This window comes from Cetorhinus maximus, chromosome 34 (assembly GCF_964194155.1).
Source record: "Cetorhinus maximus chromosome 34, sCetMax3.hap1.1, whole genome shotgun sequence".
In the NCBI taxonomy this organism is placed as follows: Eukaryota; Metazoa; Chordata; class Chondrichthyes; order Lamniformes; family Cetorhinidae; genus Cetorhinus; species Cetorhinus maximus.
This window is the reverse complement of record NC_135912.1, coordinates 6,494,908-6,522,885: the sequence shown is the minus strand read 5'-3', so window position 1 is coordinate 6,522,885 and position 27,978 is coordinate 6,494,908. Positions and strand designations below refer to the sequence as shown.

Sequence of the window (27,978 nt, the reverse complement as noted above, 5' to 3'; positions counted from 1 at the left end):
CTGGCCCAACAGGTGTGTCCGACTGAGGGCCAAGCCGCAGACTGAATGCTGGGAGCTGGCAGGTGAGCGAGGGAGGAGAGAGGGAACAGAACTGCTGCTGCTGCCTCTGAACCTTTGCCTTTAAACGTTCCTGGATCACCCCCCTGGCGCCCGCTGCCCTGCTAAAGGGCGAGAGTCTTAAAGGTGCATGTCTGCTTGGCGAGGAGGAGGGGGGAGGGGAATTGCAGGGGGTGGGGTGGTGGGAGGGGGAAGAAACTTCTTTTATCTGTCGTCTCGCTCCTAAACTTTGGCCCAACTTCTCCTGCAAAGTTTTCCACAAGTTTTGAGAAGTTCGTCTGGGGGCGTTGGAGGGGGCAAAGTGTTTCTCTTTAACTCCAATCCTTCCGGGGAGTTTGGAATGTGCAAAGTTTGTTCTGTCAAGTGTTAAACAAAGGGGTTTAAGATGAAAACGTGTGTTTTAATGTCAGTGCTGTGTGTGTGTGTGTGTGTGTGTGTGTCTAATTGTCGTCTCTTGCATTCCTGTCAGTCCTGTCCCAACACGTTTTGGTTTTCACACAGGGCCTGTCTCTTAATCCCAAATTGGGAAATTAAAAATCATAATATTGTTTTCATATTATATTATGTTCTGCTTCTAACTACCTTCCTCCAAAGGTGGGCCCCAGCAATGCGGAAGTCCCTTTTGTATCTTTCCTACGTCACTCAGCAGCTCCGATGTGTCCCTCCTGTTAATACCTTCAGTGCACAGGCTGTCTAAGTTCCAGCTGAACCTTAGTTTTTAAGTAGGTCTTCGTTTCCAGGTTGATCTTAGAGACTATAAGATCCAGGTGGAAATGAAAAGACTCTAAGCAGATCTTAGTTCCCCACTTGGATCTTAGTTTCTAAGTAGATCTTAGTTCCTAAGTGGATCTTTTGATTTTAGTTTCTAAGTGGATCTTTTTTCTAAGTGGATCTTTTTTCTAAGTGGATCTTTGCTTCCAAGTGGATCCTTGGATCTTACTTTTCAAGTAGATCTTTGTTTATAAGTGGATCTTAGTTTGTAAGCGAATCTTTTGATCTTAGTTCTTAAGTGGGTCTTAGTCTTTAAGTGGACCTTAGTTTTTAAGTGGATCTCTGTTTCTAAGTGGATCTTAGTTTTTAAGTGGATTTCTGTTTCTAAGTGGGCCTTTGCTTCTAAGTGGATCTTAGTTTCTACGTGGATCTTAGTTTCTAAGTGGATCCATGTTTCTAAATGGATCCCTGTTTCTAAATGGATCCATGCTTCTAAGTGGATCCCTGTTTCTAAATGGATCCCAGTTTCTAAGTGGATCCCTGTTTCTAAGTGGATCCCTGTTTCTAAATGGATCCCAGTTTCTAAGTGGATCCCTGTTTCTAAGTGGATCTTAGTTTTTAGGTGGATCTTAGTTTTTAAGTGGATCTTAGTTTTTAAGTGGATCTTAGTTTCTAAGTGGATCGCTGTTTCTAAGTGGATCTTAGTTTCTACGTGGATCTTAGTTTCTAAGTGGATCCCTGTTTCTAAATGGATCCCTGTTTCTAAATGGATCCATGTTTCTAAGTGGATCCCTGTTTCTAAATGGATCCCAGTTTCTAAGTGGATCCCTGTTTCTAAGTGGATCTTAGTTTTTAGGTGGATCTTAGTTTTTAAGTGGATCTTAGTTTTAAGTGGATCTTAGTTTTAAGTGGATCTTAGTTCTTAAGTGGATCTGTGTTTTTAAGTGGACCTTTGCTTCTAAGTGGATCTTTTGATCTTAGTTTTTAAGTGGATCTTAGTTTCTAAGTGGGTTTTGTTTCTAAGTGAACCTTTGGATGTCAGTTTTGAAGTGGGTCTTAGTTTCGACCTGGCCTCTTGTTTTGCAGCTTTGTTGAAGACCAGGAGTCTGTAATTAAGACAGGATGAGCTGACAGCAAACTGGCAGGAGAGACTGGTTCCGAGGCCTGACTCACCAAAGCTGGAGAGCGTCGGGTAATCTCTAAAGCTGGAGACCGGGGGGGTGAGAGCAACACAAGCTACTTCAGTTAAATGTAAGGTGAGTGGCTCATTACTGTGGGGACCCACCCTGAAACTGGTGTGGTTCAGTGAGTAGCTCTCCCAGATCAGGTCATAGATACAGCGAACATTTGCAGCACAGAGGGAGGCCATTCAACCCATCTTGTCCGTGCTGACTGTAAAAGAGCTACGCAGTCTGACTCACTTTGCAGCTCTTGGTCCATCGCCCTGTAATCCTTCCAAGAATTATTTTAAACCAAGCCCCCTGGTTATTGACATCTCTACTAATGGAAATGGGTCCTTCCAACCCGCTCTGCCTAGACCCCTCATAATTTCATACACCTCATTAAAATCTCTCCTCAGCCTCCTCTGCTCAAAGGGAAACAACCCCGGGGCCTATCCAACCTTTCCTCGTCGCTAAGGTTCTCCAGCCCTGGAAGCATCCTCGCGAATTCCCTTCACTGTCGCCGGGTCAAAATCCTGGAGCTCCCTCCCTAACAGCACTGTGGGTGTACCTACACCACAGGGACTGCAGCAGCTCAAGAAGGCAGCTCACCACCACCTTCTCAAGGGGCAACTAGGGATGGGCAATAAACGCTGGGCCCAGCCAGTGACACCCACATCCCATAAATGAATAGAAAATAAATCTCCTCTGCCCTGTTTGTTGTATACGTTAAATGATTTAGACATAAATGTGGGAGGCATGATTGGGAAGTTTGCAGATGACACAAAACTTGGCCGTGTAGTTGACAGTGAAGAGGATAGCTGTCAACTCCAGCATTGATACCAATGGTTTGGCTGAGGGGGTGAAGAAGGGGCAAATGGGATTCAATCCGGAGAAGTGTGAGGGCGGGCAGACAAAAGAAGGGAATTCTCAATAAATGGGAGGATATTGGGAGGGGTAGAGGAAGTGAGAGACCTTGGAGTGTATGCCCACAGGTCCCTGAAGGTGACAGGACAGGTGGATATGGTGGTAAAGACAGCACATGGAATGCTTCCCTTTATTGGGCGAGGTATTGAATACAGAAGCAGGGGTGAAATGATGGAACTGTATAAAACACTGGTTTAGGCCACAGCTGGAATTTTGTGTACAGTTCTGGTCACCACATTACAGGAAGGACATAATCGCTCTGGAGAGAGAGAGAGAGAGAGAGAGCGCAGAGGAGATTTACAAGAATGTTGCCTGGGCTGGAAAATTGCAGTTATGAGGAGAGATTGGATTAGGCTGGGGGTTGTTTTCCTTAGAACAGAGGAGGCTGAGGGGGGTGACCTAATTGAGGTGAACACGATTATGAGGGGCCTAGATAGGCTGGACAGGAAAGACCTGTTTTACCCTAGCTGAGGTGTCAGTTACCAGGGGGGCATAGATTTAAGGTGATGGGTAGAAGGATGAGAGGGGGGACATGAGGAAAAATGTTTTTCACCCAGAGGGTGGTGGGGGTCTGGAATTCGCTGCCTAAGTTGGTGGTTGAGGCTGAAACGCTCAACTCATTTACAGGTACCTGGATGGGCACCTGTAGTGCTGTAACCTGCAAGGCTATGGACCGGGTGCTGGAAAGTGGGCCGGCACAGACACGGTGGGCTGAATGGCCTCTTTCTGGGCCGTAACCTTTCTATGGCACCCTCTCCAGTTCGATCACACCTTTCTCGTAATGTGGGTGACCAGAACCGGGCGCGATACTCTGGCTGTGCTGTGTACAATTCCAGCATAACCTCCCTGCTCTTATATCCTGTGCCTTGGCTAAGAAAGGAAGGGATCCGGCCTTCTTAACCACCCCTGTCTTGCTACCGTCATGGGTTTGTAGACATGCGTTGCGAGGTCTCTCTGCGTCTCTCCGTGTCCGACCATTCGCTGGGTGTTCCCCTTGCCTTGTTTCCGCTCCCCAGTCTTCCTCACCCTTCCCCGGACTGAGTTTGCCGCTTTCTCCGCCCACCTGACTAGTCCATCGGTGTCTTCCCGAAGACTTACCTTCCTCGATGTCAACCACCCGCGGCTACATTTTGTGTCGGCTGCAAACTTCTTAATCGTGGCCTCCCCCCCCTCCCAAGTCGATTTGACACAAACCAAGAACAGCGAGGGAGCCAATCCTGAGGCCTGTGGAATCCCAGAACTAACAGCCTTCCCTTCACAAAAACACCCGGCAACCATGACCCCCAACTTCCGGACACTGAGCCAGTTTTGGATCCAACTTGCCGCTTTCCCCTTAGATCCCACGGGCTTTTGCTTTTGTGGCTAGTCGGCCACTAGCGACCTCGTCAAAGCCCTGGCTAAAATCCATGGAGACCCGTATCGAACGCACTACACCCACATGGACCCCCTTCACCTGCTCAGAGATCCCAGTCAAGTTAGTCAGACGCTACCTATTCGTCCACCAATCCATGCTGACTATCCTTGGTTGGCCTGTGCCTTTCTAGATATTTATACCCTCCCTCAGAGGTTGTACCAATAATTTCCCTGCGGTTAGGCTAATGGGCCTGTACTGGTTCATCCCTATTTCAGGAAGGATGTAAATGTATTGGAGGTAGTTCAGAGGAGGTTTGCTAGGTTGATACCTGGAATGAGTGGGTTGCCTCATGAGGACAGGTTGGACAGACTGGGCTTGTTTCCACTGGAGTTTAGAAGAGTGAGGGGGGATTTGATTGAAGTTTACAAGATCCTGAACGGCCTGGACAAGGTGGATGTGGAAAGGATGTTTCCTCTTGTGGGTGGGTCCAGAACTAGGGAGGTCACTGTTTTAAAATTAGGGGGTCACCCTTTTAGGACAGAGATGAGGAGAATTTTTTTCCCTCAGAGGGTCGTGCGAGTTTGGAACTCTCTGCCTCAGAAGGTGGTGGAGGCAGGGGGTCATTGAATAGTTTTAAGGCCGAGGTAGATAGATTCTTGAGGCAAGGGGGTCAAAGGTTATCGGGGTTCGATGGGAATGTGGAAATCGAAACACAAGAAGATCATATGATCGTATTGAATGGCGGAGCGGGCTCGAGGGGCCGAATGGCCTCCCCCTGCTCCTATTTCTGATGTTCCTATGTCCATTTCTTCCTCCGTTTTGAAACAATGGTACAGTGATACCTGTCCGCCACACACCTGGGGGGCCAGAGAGGATTTGAAAATGCTGTTCAGAGCCTCCACAATGTCTTGCGCATTGTAGAAGCCGGCAAGACATTTCAGTCCGGTCCCAGTGATTTATCCACTTTCAAAGATGGCAAACTCGCTCACAGTGCTCCAGTGTCTCACACCCCTCCCCCCAAAACAACAATGCCCGCATTGTCCCTACCTTTTGTTCAAGCAGGCGAGGAGTATTCACTGAGAGCCAGCAACCTCCTGCTTCTGTGGCCTTATTCGGTCCCAAGTCCCGTGGGAGGGGTGACTTCAGGCTGCGCACGGCCGAGGGAGGGCCGCTCTGTCAGAGGTAGCGTCTCTCGCACGAAAGGCTAAACCCGAGGCCCAGTCGCCTCTCTCGGGAAGGGTGCAAAAGACCCCGATTTTGCCCCTGGTCCCAGAAGGAAAGGATCCGAGACTTTCTTCCATCAGCACCCTGGCCAATGCCGCTCATGGATGGAGAGCGCTAGAAACTGATCAGCGTTACATTAGGTGGGATCTTGCTGTGCACAAACTGGCAGCAAAGCATTTGTTTGTGGGGTAACACCTTGTACTGAGGGGGGAAATATGCCTCTGATTGACTCCTTGTCATCTAATATAGTGAACTTGAAGTTTTCATCTGCTCACTGTGTCTTCCTCCCTCCCTATCTCTGTAACCTCCTCCAGCCCCTACAACCCTCCCTATCTCTGTAACCTCATCCAGCCCCTACAACCCTCCCTATCTCTGTAACCTCCTCCAGCCCCTACAACCCTCCCTATCTCTGTAACCTCCTCCAGCCCCTACAACCCTCCCTATCTCTGTAACCTCCTCCAGCCCCCTACAGCCCTCCCTATCTCTGTAACCTCCCTCAGCCCCCTACAACCCTCCCTATCTCTGTAACCTCCACAAGCCCTTACACCCCTCCCTATCTCTGTAACCTCCTCCAGCCCCTACACCCCCTCCCTATCTCTGTAAGCTTCCTCAGCCCCTACAACCCTCCCTATCTCTGAAACCTCCTCCAGCCCCTACAACACTCCCTATCTCTGTAACTTTCCTCAGCCCCTACAACCCTCCCTATCTCTGTAACCTCCTCCAGCCCCTATAACCCTCCCTATCTCTGTAACCTCCCTCAGCCCCCTAAAACCCTCCCTATCTCTGTAACCTCCTCCAGCCCCTAGAGCCCTCCCTATCTCCGAAACCTCCTCCAGCCCCTACAACCCTCCCTATCTCTGTAACCTCCCTCAGCCCCCTACAACCCTCCCTATCTCTGTAACCTCCTCCAGCCCCTACAACCCTCCCTATCTCTGTAACCTCCTCCAGCCCCTACACCCCTCCCTATCTCTGTAACCTCCTCCAGCCCCTAGAGCCCTCCCTATCTCTGTAACCTCCTCCAGCCCCTACACCCCTCCCTATCTCTGTAACCTCCTCCAGCCCCTAGAGCCCTCCCTATCTCTGCAGCCTCCTCCAGCCCCTACAATCCTCCCTATCTCTCTAACATCCTCCAGCCCTACAACCCTCCCTATCTCTGTAACCTCCTCCAGCCGCTACAACCCTCCCTATCTCTGTGACCTCCCTCAGCCCCTACAACACTCCCTATCTCTGTAACATCCTCCAGCCCTACAACCCTCCCTATCTCTGCAGCCTCCTCCAGCCCCTACAACTCTCCCTATTTCTGTAACCTCCTCCAGCCCCTAGAGCCTTCCCTATCTCTGCAGCCTCCTCCAGCCCCTACAATCCTCCATATCTCTCTAACCTCCTCCAGCACCTACAACCCTCCCTAACTCTGTAACCTCCTCCAGCCCCTACAGCCCTCCCTATCTCTGTAACCTCCTCCAGCCCCTACAACCCTCCCTATCTCTGTAACCTCCTCCAGCCCCTACACCCCTCCCTATCTCTGTAACCTCCTCCAGCTCCTACACCCCTCCCTATCTCTGTAACCTCCTCCAGCCCCTACACCCCTCCCTATCTCTGTAACCTCCTCTAGCTCCTACAGCCCTCCCTATCTCTGTAACCTCCTCCAGCCCCTACAACCCTCCCAATCTCTGTAACCTCCTCCAGCCCCTACACCCCTCCCTATCTCTGTAACCTCCTCCAGCCCCTACACCCCTCCCTATCTCTGTAACCTCCTCCAGCCCCTACACCCCTCCCTATCTCTGTAACCTCCTCCAGCCCCTACACCCCTCCCTATCTCTGTAACCTCCTCCAGCCCCTACACCCCTCCCTATCTCTGTAACCTCCTCCAGCCCCTACACCCCTCCCTATCTCTGTAACCTCCTCCAGCCCCTACACCCCTCCCTATCTCTGTAACCTCCTCCAGCCCCTACACCCCTCCCTATCTCTGTAACCTCCTCCAGCCCCTACGCCCCTCCCTATCTCTGTAACCTCCTCCAGCCCCCACAACCCTCTCTATCTCTGTAACCTCCTCTAGCTCCTACAGCCCTCTCTATCTCTGTAACCTCCTCCAGCCCCCACAACCCTCTCTATCTCTGTAACCTCCTCTAGCTCCTACAGCCCTCTCTATCTCTGTAACCTCCTCCAGCCCCTACAACCCTCCCTATCTCTGTAACCTCCTCCAGCCCCTACAACCCCCCCATGTCTGTAACCTCCTCCAGCCCCTACACCCCTCCCTATCTCTGTAACCTCCTCCAGCCCCTACACCCCTCCCTATCTCTGTAACCTCCTCCAGCCCCTACACCCCTCCCTATCTCTGTAACCTCCTCCAGCCCCTACGCCCCTCCCTATCTCTGTAACCTCCTCCAGCCCCCACAACCCTCTCTATCTCTGTAACCTCCTCTAGCTCCTACAGCCCTCTCTATCTCTGTAACCTCCTCCAGCCCCCACAACCCTCTCTATCTCTGTAACCTCCTCTAGCTCCTACAGCCCTGTCTATCTCTGTAACCTCCTCTAGCCCCTACAGCTGCCCGAGATACCTGGCCTCCTCCAATCCTTTGTCTTCTGTACCCTCTAATCTGTTCACTCCACCAATGGCGGCCATGCCTTCAGCTACCTACTGGAATCCTCTCCCTAAACCTCTCTGCCCCTCTCTCGCCCTCTAAGATGCTGCTTAAAACCCACCTCTTTGGCCAAGTTTCTGGTCAATTGTGCCGATATCTCTTCATGTAGCTCAGTGTCAATTTTTGGTTGGGTGAAGCTCCCGTTAAGCTCCTCGGGATGGTGTCACTGCAGGAAGGCGCTACGTCAAAGCAAGTTGTTGTTGTTTGGGCGCCATGGTTTTGGGAAGCCGGGTTGAGGAGTTGGCAATGAAGAGAGGGAAGAACCAGCCAGGGTAGAAGGGAGGAGGTGTATTGGCTACATTGGGATAGATATTGATGGCAGCAAGACATCGATAGGCTAGTATATAGGGGAGGCAGTGGCATAGGGGTACTGTTGCTGACCAGAGACCCAGGGTAATACTCTGGGGACCTGCGTTCAAACCCCACCATGGTAGATGGTGAAATTTGAATGAACTAAATTGTAGTTTAAAAAAAACCCATCCGGTTCACTAATACTCCTTAGAGAAGGAAATGAGCCTCCATGTGACTACAACCCTACAGCATTGTGGTTAACCCCTGAATGCCTGGAACATGGACTCTTAACCCCCTGATCTATGGGCAATAGACAATGATGCCCACACATCCCATGAATGAATATAAAAAATGGTTTCTAATGAAAGGACATCTTGACCTGAAATGTTAACTTAGTTTCTCTCCCCACGGATACTTGCATGAGTATTTCCAGCATCCACAGTATATTTTGGGTAAAGGAATGGCCTTGCAGTGTTTAAGCTCCCCCCCAAGTATACTAGCTTCACTAAAGGAGGGGGAAAGGGGGGGGTCATCACTGTTGTTCCTCCATCCCCCCAAGGCCCTGGCTACACAGGACATCACACTCTGGCCAGGATCCTTCTGCCCTTGGACTGCGTAGCTTGCTGAGTCATTCTGTCCACCCACTGCTAATGCAGGCATTGCAGGAAGTCAAATGGTGAGAGTGAGATATCCTGTCAGCCAGTGAAAGGCCTTCAGTCACCCTGGGCCCCCAGCAGAGGGGAGGCCCCAAGCTGAGCACATAGTCCAGGCTGAGGGGGGCACTGCACTGTCAGTGGGCAGTGAATACTCAACCACATTGACTAGGTGTCTGGAGTCACATGTAGGTCAGAACAGCAGATTTCCTTCCCCAGAGAGGTTTATACAACGATCGATGATAGTTTCATGGCCGCCATTACTAAAGGCTAGCTTTACATTCCAGAGTTATTAACAGAATTCAAACTGCCGTGGTGGGATTTGATCCTGGGTCCCCAGTGCCTTATTGCTGGGTTAACCAGTCAGGGGCATTACTAACTCCCCAAAGGCTGACCGTACTGAAAGTCGAGAAATCACCAGGACCGTATCAGATACATTCGGAGATGCTGAGGGAGGTAAGGGTTAAAATTGTGGACGTTCAGGGCTTAATCTTCCAATCCTCCTTCTGGGTACGGTACAGGGGTGGTTCCAGGGGTCTGGAGAAAAGCAAATGCAATCTAGAAATGCAAACCCTTGCTCGAGAAGGAGCGCGAGGATAAGCTCAGCAATGACAGGCCAGCCAGTTTCACCTCGGTGGTGGGGAGGCTTTTAGAAAGAAATTAAAAGCAAAATCCTGCGGATGTTGGAAATCTGAAATAAAAACAAAAAGTGCTGGACAAACTCAGCAGGTCTGACTGCGTCTGTGGAGAGAGGAACAGGGTTAACGTTTCGAGTCCGTGTGACTCTTCTTCAGAGCTGAAGAGAAGTAGAAATGTGATAGAATTTATACTGCTTAAGGGGGAGAAGGTGAAGTTGGATAGAAGGCCAGCGACAGGCGGAGGCAAAGGAGAGATTGGCAAAGGTGTCAGAGATCAAAAGACAAAGGGAGTGTTAATGGTAGCGTTAGAGACTAAAGAAGGTGCTGATAGCGGCGCAAAGGTGAGATAGCAGAATGTGTTAATAGCAAAACAAGGGTCGGCGCTCTGTGAATGCACAACATTGAAACAAGCAACAGATGGCCCTTTTGGAGGTGGCTGGGGGAAAAGGATAGATAAAGGGATAAAAAAGGGGATAAAACAATGAATAAAAATAAAACTGAAAAGAAATGGATAAAGAATACATTTTTTTTTTTAAAAGGTGGTGGGGATGGAGGAGAAAGTTCATGATCTAAAGTTGTTGAATTCAATATTCAGTCCGGAAGGCTGTAAAGTGCCTAGTCGGAAGATGAGGTGCTGTTCCTCCAGTTTGCGTTGAGCTTCACTGGAACATTGCAGCAAGCCAAGGGCGGACATGTGGGCAAGAGAGCAGGGTGGAGTGTTAAAATGGCAAGCGACAGGGAGGTCTGGGTTGTGCTTGCGGACAGACCGAAGGTGTCCCGCAAAGCGGATCACCCAGTCTGCGTTTGGTCTCTCCAACGTAGAGGAAACCGCATTGGGAGCAGCGAATGCAGTAGACTAAATTGAGGGAGGTGCAAGTGAAATGCTGCTTCACCTGAAAGGAGTGTTTGGGCCCCTTGGAGGAGGGAGGAGGCAAAGGGGCAGGTGTTGCACTTTCTGCAGTTGCACGGGAAGGTGCCGTGAGAAGGGGATGAGGTATTGGGGGTGATGGGGGAGTAGACCAGGGTGTCCTGGCGAGAGCATCTAGAAACGATGACGTGGGATAAAATTAAAAGTCACTTGGACAAGGATGGGTTAATTAAGGGAAGCCAGCACAGATTTGTTAAAGGCAAATTCTATTTAACTAACCTGTTTGATTTATTTTTTGGGTGAGGTAACAGAGAGGATTGATGAGGGTAGTATAGTTGATGTGGTATACATTGACATCCGAAAGACATTTAATAAAGTGCCACACAAAAGGCTTGTCAGCAATGTTGAAGCCCATGGGATAAAAGAGGCAGTAGCAGCCTGGGTACAAAGTCGGCCGAGTGACCGGGAACAGAGAGTAGCGGTGAAGGGTTGTCTTTATTGGACTTGAGGAATGGGCGGGGAAAATGTCAGAGGAAAACCGAACGCGGAGACGTGTGAGGTGGTTGATTTTGGTAAGGGGAATGCGGAGAGACAATGTAAAATAAAGGGGACAATTCTAAAGGGGACCACAGGAGCAGAAGGGACCTGGGGATAAAGGTGCGTCGGTGCAAAGGTGTCAATAAGTGGGTTTTGGGGAGAGATGGTGGCATAGAACTAACATCACTAGACTGGCAATCGAGTGGCCCAGGCTAATGCTCTGGGGACAAGGGTTCAAATCCCACCACAGCGGCCAGGAATTTAAATTCAATTAATAAAATCTGGAATATGAAGCTAATCTCAGTCACGGTGACCATGAAACTATCATCGATTGGAGTTCAAAACCCCATCTGGTTCACTAATGCCCCCTTTAGGGAAGGAAATCTGCCATCCTTACCCGGTCTGGCCTACATGTGACTCCAGACCCCACACAGCAAATGTGGTTGACTCTTTAACTGCCCACCCCTCTCTGGAATGGCCGAGCGAGACCACTCAGTTCGGGGGTAATTAGGGATGGGCAACAAATGCTGGCCTTGCCAGCGACGCCCACATCCCGTGAAGGAGGGAAATAAAGTAATTGAAGGTGTCAGGACTGGTTAAGAAAGTGGTGGGAAAGGCTTGTGGGCTCCTGGACTTTATAGGTGGGGGAGAATAGAGTATAAAAGCTAGGGAGTTATGACAAAGCCGGTATAAAACACGGCCTCACGGGTGACTGGTTCCGAGCGGCGCTCTCTAAGGAAAGGGCATGAAGGCTCTAGAGAGGGCGCGGGAAGGATTTATGGGAATGGCGGCAGAGACGAGGGAGTTTGGTTACGTGTGGGGCTGTTCCCCTCTTGGGGTGGGGGAAAGGAGAGGAGGTTTTCAAAATCACCAGGGGTCTGTGCGGAGTAGAGGTGGTGGGTGGGTGGGTGGGGGGGCGGAGGTGGAAACTGTTCCCACTGGCGGAAGGGTGGAGAACAGAGGGCACCGCGATGGCCGACAAATGATGGCGGCAAACCCAGCGACGTGGGTGAGCACTGCCTGAAAGGGGGGCAGCGGGCATAGGGGGCCCGAGGCTTTCGAGAGGGGAACCGGTCGGTGGGGGGAACGCGAGGGGGGATCTATTGGCCGGGCTGCGGGGTGGGGTGGGGTGGGGGGGGAAAGGGTAGAGGAGCGAGACTGGCCAAGTTGCTCTTGTAGAGAGCCGCCGCAAACATGATGGACCGAATGGCCTCCTTCTGTGCTGTACCGATTGTGTGAGAGAGAGAGAGAGAGAGAGAGAGAGAGAGGTTGCTCTGTGCCCATCGAGTCAGGGGGTGGGAGAGTGGTCAGGAGATGGATCCCGTGTCTCGTGATCTTGCTGCCATTGTCCCCTCTGCCCGATCACACTGCAGGGCCTGTCTGTCTGTTCCCAGGGACTGTGGGAGTCCTTATTTCAGATTGCTGCTGTGTTGCCTGTCGCAGAATCAGCCCTTTGACTCAGTTTTGTTTTGCTGCCGTCGGCGGTAACACACAAGGGGGCCTTTATATTCCGCTCCTCCCCCTGATGTTCAGGCCGCCCTTTCCCAGAGGCCCCTCATCGGGTCGACGTCTTCGCCAGCGTCTGCCGGGAGAGCAGCGACCCCTGCAGGCGGGCGGGCAGGGGGCAGCTGGCCCGCCGAGGCCCCGTTGCTTTTCTAACATTGCGTTTAGATAGCGCCTTTCACCCCTTCCCCAAAGGCCAGCGGCTCACGGCACAGCGGGGGTGGGGGCGTGGGGGAGGGGTGCCATTCGGGCCTACCGGGTCCACACTGGCTCTCCGCGGAGTGGTCCAGCTAGTCCCATCCCCCCCGCCCCCCACCCCCGCCACCACTTGCCCCTCCTACCCCCCACCAGTAGCCCTGCAGGTGCTTCCAAGTGCCCAATCCAATTTGCGTAGGGAGTCGTTCACCATCCCTGCATCCGCCACCCTCTCGGCCAGCGAGTTCCAGGCCGCGTCACCACCCACTGGCCCAAGCAGCTCCCCCTCACATTAACCACCCACCCCCCCACCACCCCCACACTCCCTCCACCCTGACCGGCCTCTTGCCCGATGTCCCAAACGAGGGAACGGTTCCCCCTTTCCTACCTTCCCCGAACCTGTCAGGAGGGTCAAGCCCCACCCCCACCCCCACTCTGCTTCAGGGAGACGATCCCGGCTTTTCCGACCTGACCATGTTACGGGAAATCCAGCGACCCCCCTGGTGAACCTCGCCTCGCACCCTTCCGAAAGCTCGGTGGCTCTGCCGGGGGTGGTGGTGGGGGACTGGACACTCGGGGATACTCGAGTTAGGGCGTAACCAAGGGCCTTCATGAAGGTGCAGCATCACCTCCCCTGCCGGCCGCTCTCTCGATACGTTCCCCCCACCCCCGCTCCAAAACTCTGTCCCTGCCCACTCTATAGGGGACCACCAAACCCGGATTGCCTCTTCCCCTCCCCCGTCCCTTCGGCCAAAACCCATCGCCTCGCGCTCCTCTGTGTTAAATTCCGCCCGCCCGTCCATTCTGCCAGCCCACCCACGCCCCGCTGCGGGCAGCTAATGTCATCCTCGCTCTTTGCCGCTCCTTCCAAGTTTGGGGATCGTCGGCAAGGTCTTGAAATTTTACCCTTTGTCCCCAGGTCCCATATAGGGTGAGAAAAAGCAATGGTCCTAGCCCTGAGCCTTGGCGGTGGGTGGGTGATGGGTGGGTGGGGTGTGTGCCACTGTCCATCACCCTCCAGTCTGAAGAAAGCTATCGACCGTGACGCGCTATTTTCTGTCATTCAGCCGTTGTTTAAAATCCTCCTATTCCGCCAGCCCTCCATTTGGTTAAGCAGCCTTTCATGTGGCACTTTGTCCAATGCTTTGTGAAAATCCACGAAAATCCCTTCCTCAGCCTCCTTACTTCATTCGAAAACTCGATGAGATGAGTCGAGCACAAATTGGCTGTTTGTCTACCAATTTGGCCTGACTCTCCTATTGGACGAGCCGGTCTGGTTGCTAGGGTTGTCCTTGCACTCTTTCCCGATTGAGGGCGTCACTCTTGCTGCTCTCCAACCCTCCAGAGCCTCCGTCAGCCACCCCTCCACCCCACCCCGCCATCGCCTATCTAGGGAAGATTGGGAGTCCAGCCCCTTTTCCACTCTCTCCGCCCCACCCACCACACCACCAACCTGGGAGGCAAGCCTCACCCTGGAGGTATAGGCCAACCCTTTCAGCACCTCCCCCACCCCCTCTCAAATTTCACCCCTATCCATTGTCATTGCACCGCTGATACAATGAAGAAACCTGGAGTGTAAAGCAAGCCTCTAGAATGGTGACCAAGGTGATTCGAGGGACATGTGACAAAGCAGGATGTCAAGTTACTAAATCTATTTTGGCCTCAAAATAAAAGAATGAGCCTAATTATCCAGGAGCTTTATCTCTTTAGTCTACGAATTAGGAGCGGGAGTAAACATACAGAGAATCATACATAGAAACTAGGAGCAGGAGTAGGCCATTCGGCCCTTTGAGCCTGCTCTATCATTCATTATGATCGTGGCTGATCATCCAACTCAATAGCCTGCTCCCGCTTTCTCCCCATACCCTTTGACCCCTTTCGCCCCAAGAGCTACATCTAACTCCTTCTTGAAAACATACAATGTTTTGGCCTCTTCTACTTTCTGTGGTAGCAAATTCCACAGGCTCACCACTCTCTGGGTGAAGAAATTTCTCCTCATCTCAGTAGAAATTTCTCCTCATCTCAGTAGAAATTTCTCCTCATCTCAGTAGAAATTTCTCCTCATCTCAGTAGAAATTTCTCCTCACCTCGGTAGAAATTTCTCCTCATCTCGGTAGAAACTTCTCCTCATCTCAGTAGAAATTTCTCCTCATCTCAATACAAATTTCTCCTCATCTCAGTAGAAATTTCTCCTCATCTCAGTAGAAACTTCTCCTCATCTCAGTAGAAACTTCTCCTCATCTCAGTAGAAATTTCTTCTCATCTTAGTAGAAATTTCTCCTCATCTCAGTAGAAATTTCTCCTCATCTCAGTAGAAATTTCTCCTCATCTCAGTAGAAACTTCTCCTCATCTCAGTAGAAATTTCTTCTCATCTCAGTAGAAATTTCTCCTCATCTCAGTAGAAACTTCTCCTCATCTCAGCAGAAATTTCTCCTCACCTCAGTAGAAACTTCTCCTCACCTCAGTAGAAATTTCTCCTCATCTCAGTAGAAACTTCTCCTCGTCTCAGTAGAAATTTCTCCTCATCTCAGTAGAAACTTCTCTTCACCTCAGTAGAAACTTCTCCTCATCTCAGTAGAAATTTCTCCTCACCTCAGTAGAAACTTCTCCTCACCTCAGTAGAAACTTCTCCTCACCTCAGTAGAAACTTCTCCTCACCTCAGTAGAAACTTCTCCTCACCTCAGTAGGCCGCTTTCGGCCCCTCAAGCCTGCTCCGCCATTCCACAAGAGGCTGGGATTGTTCCCCTTAGAGCAGAGGAGGTGAAGGGGGAGATTTAATCGAGGCGTTGGAAAATCGTGAGGCGGTTTCGATAGAGTAAATAAAGGGGAAACTGTTTCCAGCGGCAGGAGGGTCGGTAACCAGAGGGACACTGGTCGAAGAGAATCGGCCAAGGAACCGGCGGGGGGAGACGAGGAGGTATTTTGTCGTGATCTGGAAGGCGCTGCCCGAAAGGGCGGTGGAGGCCGATTTGACAATAGCCTTCGAAAAGGGAATTGGATAAATACTGGAAGGGGAAGAAAAGTTTCGGGGCTGTGGGGTGGGGTGGGAGCGGTAGGAATTCCTTTCAAAGAGCCTGCACAGGCATGATGGGAGGAATGGCCACCTCCTGTACTGTATGATTCTGTTGCTCGGCCAGATCGTAGAATCAACTTCAAACGAAAGCAAACTCCGGGCATTGTCCAGTCTATTCTTTTGAATTAGAACATAAGAACATGAGAAATAGGAACAGGAGTAGACCATTCGGCCCCTCGAGCCTGCTCCACCAGTCAATGAGATTGTGGCTGATCTTCTTGTGGTTCGATTTCCACATTCCCATCTAACCCCAATAACCTTTGATCCCTTTGCCTAACAAGAATCTATCCAAAATCCACAAACAGAACTGTCCTGGCAGACTGATCGTGTCAGCCTGTTCCTGCCCCACGGAACTCATTTCTCGTTATCTTGACTCCCTTCTCTCTCCCCTTGTCCAGTCCCTTCCCACCTACATCCGTGATTCCTCTGACACCTTACGTCACATCAACAATTTCCAGTTCCCTGGCCCCAACCGCTTCCTCTTCACCATGGACGTCCAATCCCTCTACACCTCCATCCCCCACCAGGATGGTCTGAGGGCCCTTAGCTTCTTCCTTGAACAGAGGCCCCAACAATCCCCATCCACCACCACTCTCCTCCGTCTGGCTGAACTTGTTCTCACACTGAACAATTTCTCCTTTAACTCCTCTCACTTCCTCCAAATAAAAGGTGTGGCTATGGGTACCCGCATGGGCCCCAGCTATGCCTGTCTCTTTATGGGGTATGTGGAACATTCCTTGTTCCAGTCCTACTCCGGCCCCCTCCCACAACTCTTTCTCTGGTACATCGATGATTACTTCGGTGCTGCTTCATGCTCTCGTCGGGACCTGGAAAAATTTATTAATTTTGCTTCCAATCTCCACCCCTCCATCATCTTCACATGGTCCATCTCTGACACTTCCCTTCCCTTCCTTGACCTCTCTGTCTCAATTTCTGATGATAGACTGTCCACCAATATCCATTACAAGCCTACCGACTCCCACAGCTACCTCGACTACAGCTCCTCACACCCCGCTTCTTGTAAAGACTCCATCCCATTCTCTCAGTTCCTTCGCCTCCGTCGCATCTGTTCTGATGACGCTACCTTCAAAAACAGCTCCTCTGACATGTCCTCCTTCTTCCTTAACCGAGGTTTTCCACCCACGGTGGTTGACAGGGCCCTCAACCGTGTCCGGCCCATATCCCGCGCATCCTCCCTCACACCTTCTCCTCCCTCCCAGAAACATGATAGGGTCCCCCTTGTCCTCACTTATCACCCCACCAGCCTCCGCATTCAAAGGATCATCCTCCGCCATTTCCGCCAACTCCAGCATAATGCCACCACCAAACACATCTTCCCTTCACCCCCCCTGACGGCATTCCGTAGGGATCGTTCCCTCCGTGACACCCTGGTCCACTCCTCCATCACCCCCTACTCCTCAACCCCCACTTATGGCACCTCCCCATGCCCACGCAGAAGATGCAACACCTGCCCCTTCACTTCCTCTCTCCTCACCGTCCAAGGGCCCAAACACTCCTTTCAAGTGAAGCAGCATTTCACTTGCATTTCCCCTAACTTAGTCTACTGCATTCGTTGCTCCCAATGCGGTCTCCTCTACATTGGAGAGACCAAACGCAAACTGGGCGACCGCTTTGCAGAACACCTGCGGTCTGTCCGCAAGAAAGACCCAAACCTCCCTGTCACTTGCCATTTTAACACTCCACCCCGCTCTCTTACCCACATGTCTGTCCTTGGCTTGCTGCATTGTTCCAGTGAAGCTCAACGCAAACTGGAGGAACAGCACCTCATCTTCCGACTAGGCACTTTACAGCCTTCTGGGCTGAATATTGAATTCAACAACTTTAGATCTTAAACTCCCCCTCCCCCCATCCCCACCCCGTTTCTCCCCCCTCCCCCCGCGCTTTTTTTTCAATAATTTATATAGATTCTTCTTTCCCCACCTATTTCCATTATTTTTAAATCTAAAACTAAAACCTTGTTAGTCTTTCCACCCCACCCCCACTAGAGATGTACTTTGAATATCCTGTCTTCCATTCTTAATTAGCACTTTTCTCAGACAATATCACCACCTTCAACACCTCTTTGACCCTTTTGTCTGTGACATCTTTTGATTATCTGCTCATCTCCACAATCACCGCACCCTCAACGTCTCTCTCTCCCCCCACCCCCCGCCCCACCCACCACCTTAAACCAGTTTATATTTCTCCTTTCTCCTAACTATGCTTCAGTTCTGCCGAAGGGCCATGAAGGCTCGAAACGTTAACTGATTTCTTCTCCGCCGATGCTGCCAGACCTGCTGAGTTTTTCCAGGTAATTCTGCTTTTGTTGTGAAGAATCTATCTACCTCGGCCTTAAAACTATTCAATGACCCCCTGCCCCCACCACCTTCTGAGGCAGAGAGTTCCAAACTCGCACAACCCTCTGGGAGAAAAAAATTCTCCTCCTCTCTGTCCTAAAAGGATGACCCCCTAATTTTAAATCAGTGCCCCCCAGTTCTGGACCCACCCACAAGAGGAAATATCCTCTCCACGTCCACCTTGTCAAGACCGTTCAGGATCTTGTAAACTTCAATCAAATCACCCCCTCACTCTTCTAAACTCCAGTGGAAACAAGCCCAGTCTGTCCAACCCTTTCCTCATAAGACAACCCACTCGTTCCAGGTATCAGTCTAGTAAACCCCCTCTGAACCGTCTCCAATACATTTACATCCTCCCTTAAATAAGGAGACCAAAACTGCACACAGTGTTCGAGATGTGGTCTCACCAATAACTGAAGCATAACACCTTTCATGTTCAATTCTTCTTGTAATAAAGAGTAGTATCCATCAGCCTTCTAGAGATTGTTTAACATCATCATGTTGACGTATAACCGAAAACCTCTCGAGAGATAATACCATTTGACAGAGGTGGACCGTGTTACGCTAACTTCAAGTAACCTAGCCGCAAATTCAGACCCAGGATCCAAGGTCCCTTTTAATCGAACAGACGATGGAAGATGTCCCTTTGATCTATGCTTCAGTAGTTTCCGTTGTCTCTTTAATGAAATGTCGGTAGATCCACATGTTTGTGGTGAGGAGAGACCGAGTGTGCAGAAAGGGTTAAGCTGGGAGAAACTGAGTCCCTAACCGTCAGACACAAGATTCAACAGGACTCATTTTAGCACAAAGGCAGCTGGTTTCCTCAATACATGTTCTTAATTCGAACCTGCCTGTATTTACATGTTCTCCACCTCACTCCTTTTAAAAAGTTATTTCATGGGGTGTGGGTGTCTTTGGAGGCCAGCATTTATTGCCCCTCCCTAATTGCTCCTGGAGAAGGTGGGGGGTGAGCCGCCTTCTTGAACCGCTGCATTCCCTGTGGTGTAGGTACACCCACTGTGCTGTTAGGGAGGGAGTTGCAGGATTCTGACCCAGCGACAGTGAAGGAACGGCCGATATATTTCCAAGTCAGGATGGTGAGGGACTTGGAGGGGAACTTGCAGGTGGTGGTGTTCCCATGTGTCTCCTGCCCTTGTCCTTCTAGATGGTAGTGGTCCTGAGTTTGGAATGTGCTGTCTAAGGAGCCTTGGTGCTGCAGTGCATCTTGTAGATGGTACACACACTGCTGCCACTGTGCGTCGGTGGTGGAGGGAATGTTAAAGGTGGTGGTTGGGGTGCCAATCTCCTACCCCACCTTCTAACCCCCCACCTCCTCTCCCCCACTACCTTGCTCTCCCCCTTTCTCCACCACCTTCCCCAATTCTCTCTTCCTCCCCTATAGTAATCATGGTTTTGTTCAATGTTGGGCTGTTACACTTAAGAATAGTGCTGTGATGTAAGATCACATGGTCTGTGTAAACCAATGTGTTAGCAGCGCGGGCTCCACAGTCAGTGTGGAGATAGAGTTGGAGTTGAAAGCACACGTGTAGTTGTTGCCGAGTATATTGTAAATAGACCTAATGTTTCCACTTACAAAGTTGTCTGCAGGTCAACTCTGTTACAATAGGCGACCCAGCCACACTACAACATCTCCGCGCTCTCTTGCCCACTCTCTTTTGCCTCCCACTCTCCTCACCCCAACACTCTCCCCCTCACTCTCTCCCCCCACTCTCTCCCCGCCAAACTGCCTCTCTCTCCCTCTCCTCACTCAACCCCTCCCTCTCTTCCCCCATTCTCTCTCTCTCTCTTGTTCCCTCTCTCTCCCCTACTTTCCCCCCTCGCTCTCATCGCCCCACGCCCTTCCTTGCCCCCTCCCTCCCTCCCCCCCTTAATCTCTCCTCTCCCTCTCTACCTCCCCTCCTCTCCCTTTCCCCCCCTCTCTCCTGCACCCTCTACCTCCCCCGACTCCCTCCTCATCACCCTCTCCCTCCGCTTTCTTTCGCTCTTTCATGGTTCTCTCGCCCTATCCCCATCTCTGTCACTTTTCCCTATCCCTACAACTCAACCACCCCCAACCCGCCACTGAACTCTCAAATTCCTCAGTCCCCGGAATTTTGTGTTTCCCTCTTTACTCTCCACCCCACGATTGTTGAGCTCAGTTTTAGCTATTTAACCCCCACGCTACAGAATACCTACCCGAAACCATTCCCCTCCCTACCTCTCCACCTGTAAGGGCCCTAAAGCCAATTCCTTGACCGAGCGTTCGGTCACCCCTCCTAGTATCACCTCCCTCGGCCCAGGGCAGAGTCTTTTTGTCCGGGTGACTCTGTGCAATGCTGAAGGATGTTTAAAGGTGCTTTGTAAATAAAGCCTCCTCTATCGAGCCCAGAGTGCGGGTGGGGCCTCCTCAGATATGGGAACTGCACCTCACCCTTCAATTGATCAAGAACTGTTGAGGAGAGGCCAAATAATTCACCAGGAAAGAGGGGGCGGGGGGTTGAACGGGAGGCAACTTTAGCGAGAGAGCAAATACTATTGGAATGCAGTGACTCATTGTCTGACTCTGACACGATCTGACTCAGCGTGCTTGCCTCTTATTTGTTGGTTCTGTCGCGTTGGCAACGGAGATAAATTAAGGAAGAATCAAACTCGTTTGGGCTGCCTTGTGTTCACTGGCCTAGTAGTGGAGGCTCCACCTGAAGGCCTGAGGCCTAGGTGGCTGAACGGACAGTGAGGGAGGGGGGAGGGGGCAGAGTTGGGGAGGGGGTCCGGACTGAGAGTGAGCTGCAAGACCCCACCCACACTCCATCCCCCCTCCCCCACTCTCCATCCCCCCTCCCCCACTCTCCATCCCCCCTCCCCCACTCTCCATCCCCCCTCCCCCACTCTCCATCCCCCCTCCCCCACACTCCATCCCCCCTCCCCCACTCTCCATCCCCCCTCCCCCACTCTCCATCCCCCCTCCCCCACTCTCCATCCCCCCTCCCCCACTCTCCATCCGCCCCCCTTCACCACTCTCTGTCCCCTACCCCCACTCTCCATCCCCCCTCCCCCACTCTCCATCCCCCCTCCCCCACTCTCCATCCCCCCTCCCCCACTCTCCATCCCCCCTCCCCCACTCTCCATCCCCCCTCCCCCACTCTCCATCCCCCCTCCCCCACTCTCCATCCCCCCTCCCCCACTCTCCATTCCCCCCTCCCCCACTCTCCATCCTCTCTCCATCCCCCCCCTTCACCACTCTCTGTCCCCTACCCCCACTCTTTGTCCCCGCCTCCCACACTCTGATCCCCCCGCCCCACCAATCTCTGTCACCCCCCCTCCACCAATCTTTGTCCCCCACTCTCCATCCACCCACTCCCCCAATCTGCATCCCTCCTCCTCCACTCTCTATCCAGCCCCTCACCCATTCTCTGCCCCCGTTCCCCACCCCAATCCATGCTCTCCCTCACAATCAGTCCACCCCTCCCTCCCTCTCCATCCCCCCTCCCCCACTCTGCTCCTCCCCCAACCCTGCTCTCCCCCCATTCCCCGTCCAGCCCCTTCCCCCCATTTCCTATCCCCCCTCCCCCACTCCATTCCCCCCCCCTCCACTCTCTATCCAGCCTCTCACCCATTCTTTGTCCCCTTTTACCCCTCCCAATCCATCCTCTCCCTCACAACCTCTCCACCCCTCCCCCACTCTCCATCCCCCCGCTCCTCCACTCTCTATCCCGCCCCCTCCCCTCTGCTTTCCCTCAACAGCCCCCGCACTCTCTGCACCCCCCCACCCCCTCCCCGCTCACTATTTCACCCACAAACGCACGAATGTTTACACGCGGCGGGCGGGTGGGCGTTGAGATCACGTGACCAGCAATATTTCCTGTGTGACTCATTGTTTACCTGCTAACCACAACTACAGTGAGGCCCACCCGGGTCACCCTGTGGGGGAGGGGGGGGTATTGGTTCGTGTAATGGGTATCACTGGTCCCGGGTGACGTGAGAGCTGTTGTCCGGGGAACATGTACCCCAGGGAAAGTCAGCGCCTCACGGAATAGCCAAGGCTTTTGGCAGTGCGCAATCTGAACCCTTGCCGAAAAGAGGGACGCGGTGTTGAAGCTTCTCCTCCTGGACTCACCAGGACAAACGCCGGGGTGCCAAGTCTCAAACGATCACAGCGGTTTGGCCGAGGCAACCGAAGTTACTCGGGGGAAGCCACGAGCTCCCCGTCGCTCACCCCACGGCCACGCGCCTTGGCCAATCGGAGTCAACCCTCTTCTGAATCGTTGTCACGGTTTGAAATTTGGAACTCTTGTGTCTGTCCCGACGAGCGCAAAGGCGGGAAAGCTCCGGAAAACGAGTCTCTCCTTTCAACCGCATTCAGATAGCCGAGCTGGCGTACGATCCTCTTGGCGTCGCTTTTCCGGACGGTGCGGGTTCCTGGTGAGGTCAGAGCCCGTTGCCCCCCCACTGTTGGCTTTGAAAGGAGGTAGGCCCTGCTCGTGAGGCGGGGGGGACGGGTGGTGGGAGGTGGTGGGGTCTGCGATTCGGTGGATCCGACTGGGTTTTGCGGGGGTGGGGGGGGGGTGGTGGGGCTCCACCTTAGAGGGCAGTTCAGAACCCAACCCGTTGGCGTGGGTCTGGAGTCGTGTGTGGGCCCAAGGCCGGGTAAGGATGGCAGCTACCCCTCCCTAAAGGGACCCAGATGGGGGCTTTTTTTTTCCCAACCGCTCACTTTTCGCTGATCCCGGCTTCCTCATTCCCAGCTTTTTAAAAACCCAAATCTTGGCATAATTTGAGTGGTTGTTCTCTGGGCTATGGGCCTCCTAGTCGGTCAGCACGGACACAATGGCCTCTCTCCATGAGGATTCGCTGATGCACTCGGTCGGGGGCGGTGAGGGGAGGTGCACCTTTTACACTAACGCGCGCCAGCCCTTGGAACCTTAACAGCCCAACACCTGCTGACGATAAGCGCTGCCTCATTGTGTGACTCAAGCTAGGGTTATTCCAGGGTGTCCGTCAGCAACGTGTTGGGCTCAGCTATCCCGGGACAGAGCCCGGCCTGTGAGAGGCCTCTCCCACTCACAGCCCCGACTCAGGTAGCTGACGCCTGGTACCATGGTGCACGTCCAGCTGGGCTGGACTGAGTCTCCAACAGCTCAGCCGCCCTCTTCCTCTCTCAAGTCTCTCCCGGTCCCACTCCCTCATTTGTCCCGACATCACTGCGTTCTTGGGCTAGAGTAGCTTCAATAGCTCCCGAAGACGCTCGAACGAAGGTTCAAAACAAAGAGGCCCACACATCGCCAATCAAAGGCCTGGGGGCTGGGATTTTACACCCTGTGGGCCCGGGCAGGCCTTTGACCCGCTTGACCGGAAGTCGGGTCAAGACGGCGTTCCCGATGTCATCGCGCTCTCGTGCGATATTACGCTCGGCGGGCGCGCTTCTGACGAGGGTAATTAAGCCCCATTGACGGCGCGATCGTCTCCGATTTTTCGTGGCCTTGTCCAACCTCACGGTCGGAGGGCGGGCGAATCGGCCGGGGGGGGGGAGGGCCTGGACATTTTTCACCAAACCTCGTCCGAGGGCGGGATGAAACCTCCTCCGCTAGGGAATAAAATAAAAGTGGACAACATTTTTATCGGCTATTTTTTCTCAGGGCCGGGATTTTCCCGCTCCGACAGCAGGAATTGTTCCGGGGGGGGATGTGACGATCCAGCCCATTGACTTTTGGCGGGACCGGAAGATCCCAGCGGTGGGCGGAGTCGGAATATCCCGGCCCTCGTCATCCCAAACATTTCAGCGTTTTGAAGCCCAATAGGGAATGTAGCCTCTATTCGCTCTCTCAGGTAAAAGCCGTTCCTCTTTCTCTCTCTTTGTTCTCCTCCTGCTCCCATTTCTCTCTCGTTCTTCCGCTTTTTTGAGATTCTCACCTCTTCTCCCATCGATAAGCGCTGCGGCGCCTTCACTGGTCTACTGTGGCCTGGCTCCCCTCTCGTTTGCGAGGGAATAAAGCCTCCTCATTCTGCTGCTGGTCCTCTCGATGCACCCGAACAGAATTCGAAGGAGTAGATCATCTTCTTTCGTTCCCAAGGCTTGCAACCTCTCTGGCCTCTGACTTCCAGCCTGTTTCTCAATTGCAATCAAAGCCCTTCTGTTTCTTCTCACTGTGCCCTGTTTCGCCTGGACGGTGTAAGATCTTGGGTGGGATTTCTCCAAACCTCAATTGACCCCTGATCCAAACCTGTCCTCCCTCTCGAAGATCTCATAACCTTCTTCCTCTGTGATGACTATCGTGGCATTCGTTTTGGCAAACTTCCTCTCTATCTCCTACTTCCCCTCGGTCTGTGTCTACGATCTGTAGTATCAACATATGTGGAGGGGTGGGAATCTGTGTCTGCAAACCTTATTCCCATGAGTAACTCACGATTCATTCTGCAAGGGTGAGGATCTGTAACTCAAGAGTGCTACTTGCCAATCCTCATTCTTCCTCAGTAATGCCTTCCCAGTTCAGACACCTCTCTCTGCTTCTCCAATGGCCTGAGCAAGCCTTGGTGGGCGTGTTGCCTGAACAAATCCAAATAAGTCTGTAAACTGTTGAAACTCTATATTAGTGCACAGTGGGCCGTTTTCTGATATCACAATATCAGGCATCTCATGGGCAGCGAACATTTATTTCGATAGCGTTATCACTGCCTCTGATGTGTGACCATGTAACTGTTTCACATCAATCCACCTCGAGTCATATTTATTTTATTCTTTCACGGGATGTGGGCCTCGCTGGCTAGGCCAGCATTTTTATTGCCCATAGCTAGTTGCCCCTTGAGGAGGTGGTGGTGAGCTGCCTTCTTGAACCGCTGCAGTCCATGTGGTGTAGGTACACCCGCAGTGCTGTTAGGGAGGGAGTTCCAGGATTTTGACCCAGCGGCAGTGAAGGTACGGCCGATATATTTGCAAGTCAGGATGGTGAGTGGCTCGGAGGGGAACTTCATCTATCCCATCTATCTGCTGCCCTTGTCCTTCTAGATGGTCACGGGTTTGGAAGGTGTTGCCCAAGGAGCCTTGGTGAGTTGCTGCAGTGCAATTTGTAGATGGTACACACACTGCTGCCACTGTGTGTCGGTGGTGGAGGGAGTGAATGTTTGTGGATGTGGTGCCAATCAAGCGGGGCTGCTTTGTCCTGGACGGTGTCGAGCTTCTTGAGTGTTGTGGGAGCTGCACTCATCCAGGCAAGTGGGGAGTATTCCATCACACTCCTGACTTGTGTCTTGTAGATGGTGGACAGGCTTTGGGGAGTCAGGAGGTGAGTTACTTGCCACAGGATTCCCAGCCTCTGACCTGCTCTTGTAGCCACAGTATTTATATGGCTGGTCCAGTTCAGTTTCTGGTCAATGGTAAGCCCCAGGATGTTGATAGTGGGGGATTCAGTGATGGTAATGCCATTGAACATCAAGGGGCGATAGTTGGATTCTCTCTTGCTAGAGACGGTCATTGCCTGGCACTTATGTGGCGTGAATGTTACTTGCATTTACCACTACTACTTGAATCTAGTACTGAAATGAACATTTTCCCTTTATGCTCAAATAAATCCATTCCAAGGTGTTCCCATAGCATTGTAGGAAAAGGAGGTGGGAGTAGTGGGTCTTTTGATTCCTGTCTGAGAATTGTACATGTGACACATTTGGACATCATTTCTCCCAATGACTTTGAAATAGACCCAGCCACCAAACCGAAAACCGTGCTCTGGCCTTGGTAATACCTGAATGAGCTTGGTGTAGGCGCTATAAGATCTCAAGCCTCAAAGCTCTTGGGATGACTCAAAACAAAAAACTGCGGATGCTGGAAATCCAAAACAAAAACAGAAATACCTGGAAAAACTCAGCATCGGCGGAGAAGAGCAAAGTTGACGTTTCGAGTCCTCATGACCCTTCAAGGGTCATGAGGACTCGAAACGTCAACTTTGCTCTTCTCCGCCGATGCTGCCAGACCTGCTGAGTTTTTCCAGGTATTTCTGTTTTTCTCTTGGGATGACTATTCTATCATCGTGCGCCAGCAAATCCTCGATCACTGTCAGATGGTCTCTCTCCTTGAAACGTGGTCTCAGGATCGGACGATGTGGTGTGTATGTTGGCCATCCTCTCACGCAAAATTCTCTGATCTGCTTCCATGTCTTGTCTGACCTCTGAGCCTCTTTGATTTCACTCAATCTCCGCGTAGTTGCCGCTTAAGTAGGGACTGTCCAGATAGCAAACCCCTCGACCTCTTTCACAAATTCAATATCGCGTTTTTCTGTTTCAATGTGTGATGATGCCTCTGCTGTGCTCTGTTGTTTCCCTTGAACACATACCGTGTGAATACCAAACCCCGTCAATCTTAACTTAAACCTTTGAATTCTTGATGGCGTCGCTGCAAACTCTTTTGAATTCATTCGTGCGGTTTTTGGGCTGTCTCTAGCGTAATGTGAAGACGCAAGACATAGTCAGCAAGTTCCTCGCATACCCGCGTGGTCGCCAATGCTTCCTTTACAATTACTTCATGTCCCTTCCCTGTATCCGTTAATGACCGTGATCAGGAATAGGCTGGTCTGCGTTTTCCATCTCTTTGTACCTGTTAAAGTGCTTCACCCAGTCCTGTAGAGGGTGCCATTATTGTAGGTAACTCCAGGTCGTAATGTGCTCGTATTCCCGATGACATCGACCTCTCCTTGATTTTTTTTTTGGAATGATTTCCGATGGGCTTCTCCCCAACACCGTTCATTGTCCCTGGTGTAACTCACCTCGCCGAGCTGTTTCCGACACATTTTGCTACTCGGTCCGCCATTCCCATTGGCTGATGTCACTTCCCGCTGTCCCCTGACTGGTTCCTTAAAATACCAATTACTTAGGGTGGGCCATCCTTCTCTATAATGTTTGTTTTGTTACTTTTATGACTTCTTGCTGAAAGATAACAGGGTGTTTTATGATATCTTCCTTGCCTACTTGTTAAGGAGAGGCCAAGTGTGCTGCCATGCCCTCATGAATGATATCTTGAATACAAGAACAAGGGAGGTTATGGTGGAGCTGTATAAAATGTTAGTTAGGCCACATCTGGAGTACTGGGTGCAATTCTGGTCTTCACACTATAGGAAGGACATGATTGCAGTAGAGAGGGTGCAGAGGGGATTCACCGGGATGTTGCCTGGGCTGGAGCGTTTCAGCTCTGAAAGGAGATTGGATAGGCTGGGGTTGCTTTCCTTAGAGCAGAGAAGGCTGAGGGGGTGGGGGGGGACCTGATTGAGGTGTACAAAATTATGAGGGGCATGGATAGGGTAGGTAGGGGGAAACTTTTCCCTTTAGTGAAGGGGATCAATAACCAGGGGGCATTGATTTAAGGTAAGGGGCAGGAGGTCTAGAGGGGATTTGAGGAAACATATTTTCACCCAGAGGGTGGTTGGAATCTGGAACACACACTGCCTGAGGGGGGTGGTAGAGACAGGAACCCTCACAACATTTAAGAAGTATTTAGATGAGCACTTGAAACACCATAGCGTACAGGGCTAAGGGCCAAGTGCCCGGAAAATGGGATTAGAGTGGATAGGGGCTTGATGATCAGCACAGACGCGATGGGCCGAAGGGCCTGTTTCGGTTCTGTAAAACTCTATGACTCATCATCTCAGATTTTGCCAAAATTGGTACAAGTTCCTCATTAAAATCAGAGCCTTTATCAGTGACTGTTTGTTTTTAGAGGCCATTTGCGAGGCGATGTTTTTTCTGTGGTTGTTGGTGTTTGGAATGAGCCTTTACTTTTAAACCAAGGGATAGGATGCAAATGTC

At 51.7% G+C, this 27,978-nt stretch overlaps 1 protein-coding gene across 1 annotated transcript in view; it reads left to right on the top strand.

Annotated features, from left to right (window-relative positions):
- The window catches only part of LOC144671847 (activated CDC42 kinase 1-like), a 134,005-nt gene continuing 106,027 nt past the window's right edge, over positions 1–27,978 (top strand). Inside the window, 2 exon segments of the mRNA XM_078533896.1 lie at positions 1–62; positions 1,855–2,024. The gene's annotated coding sequence lies outside the window, so the exon portion shown is untranslated.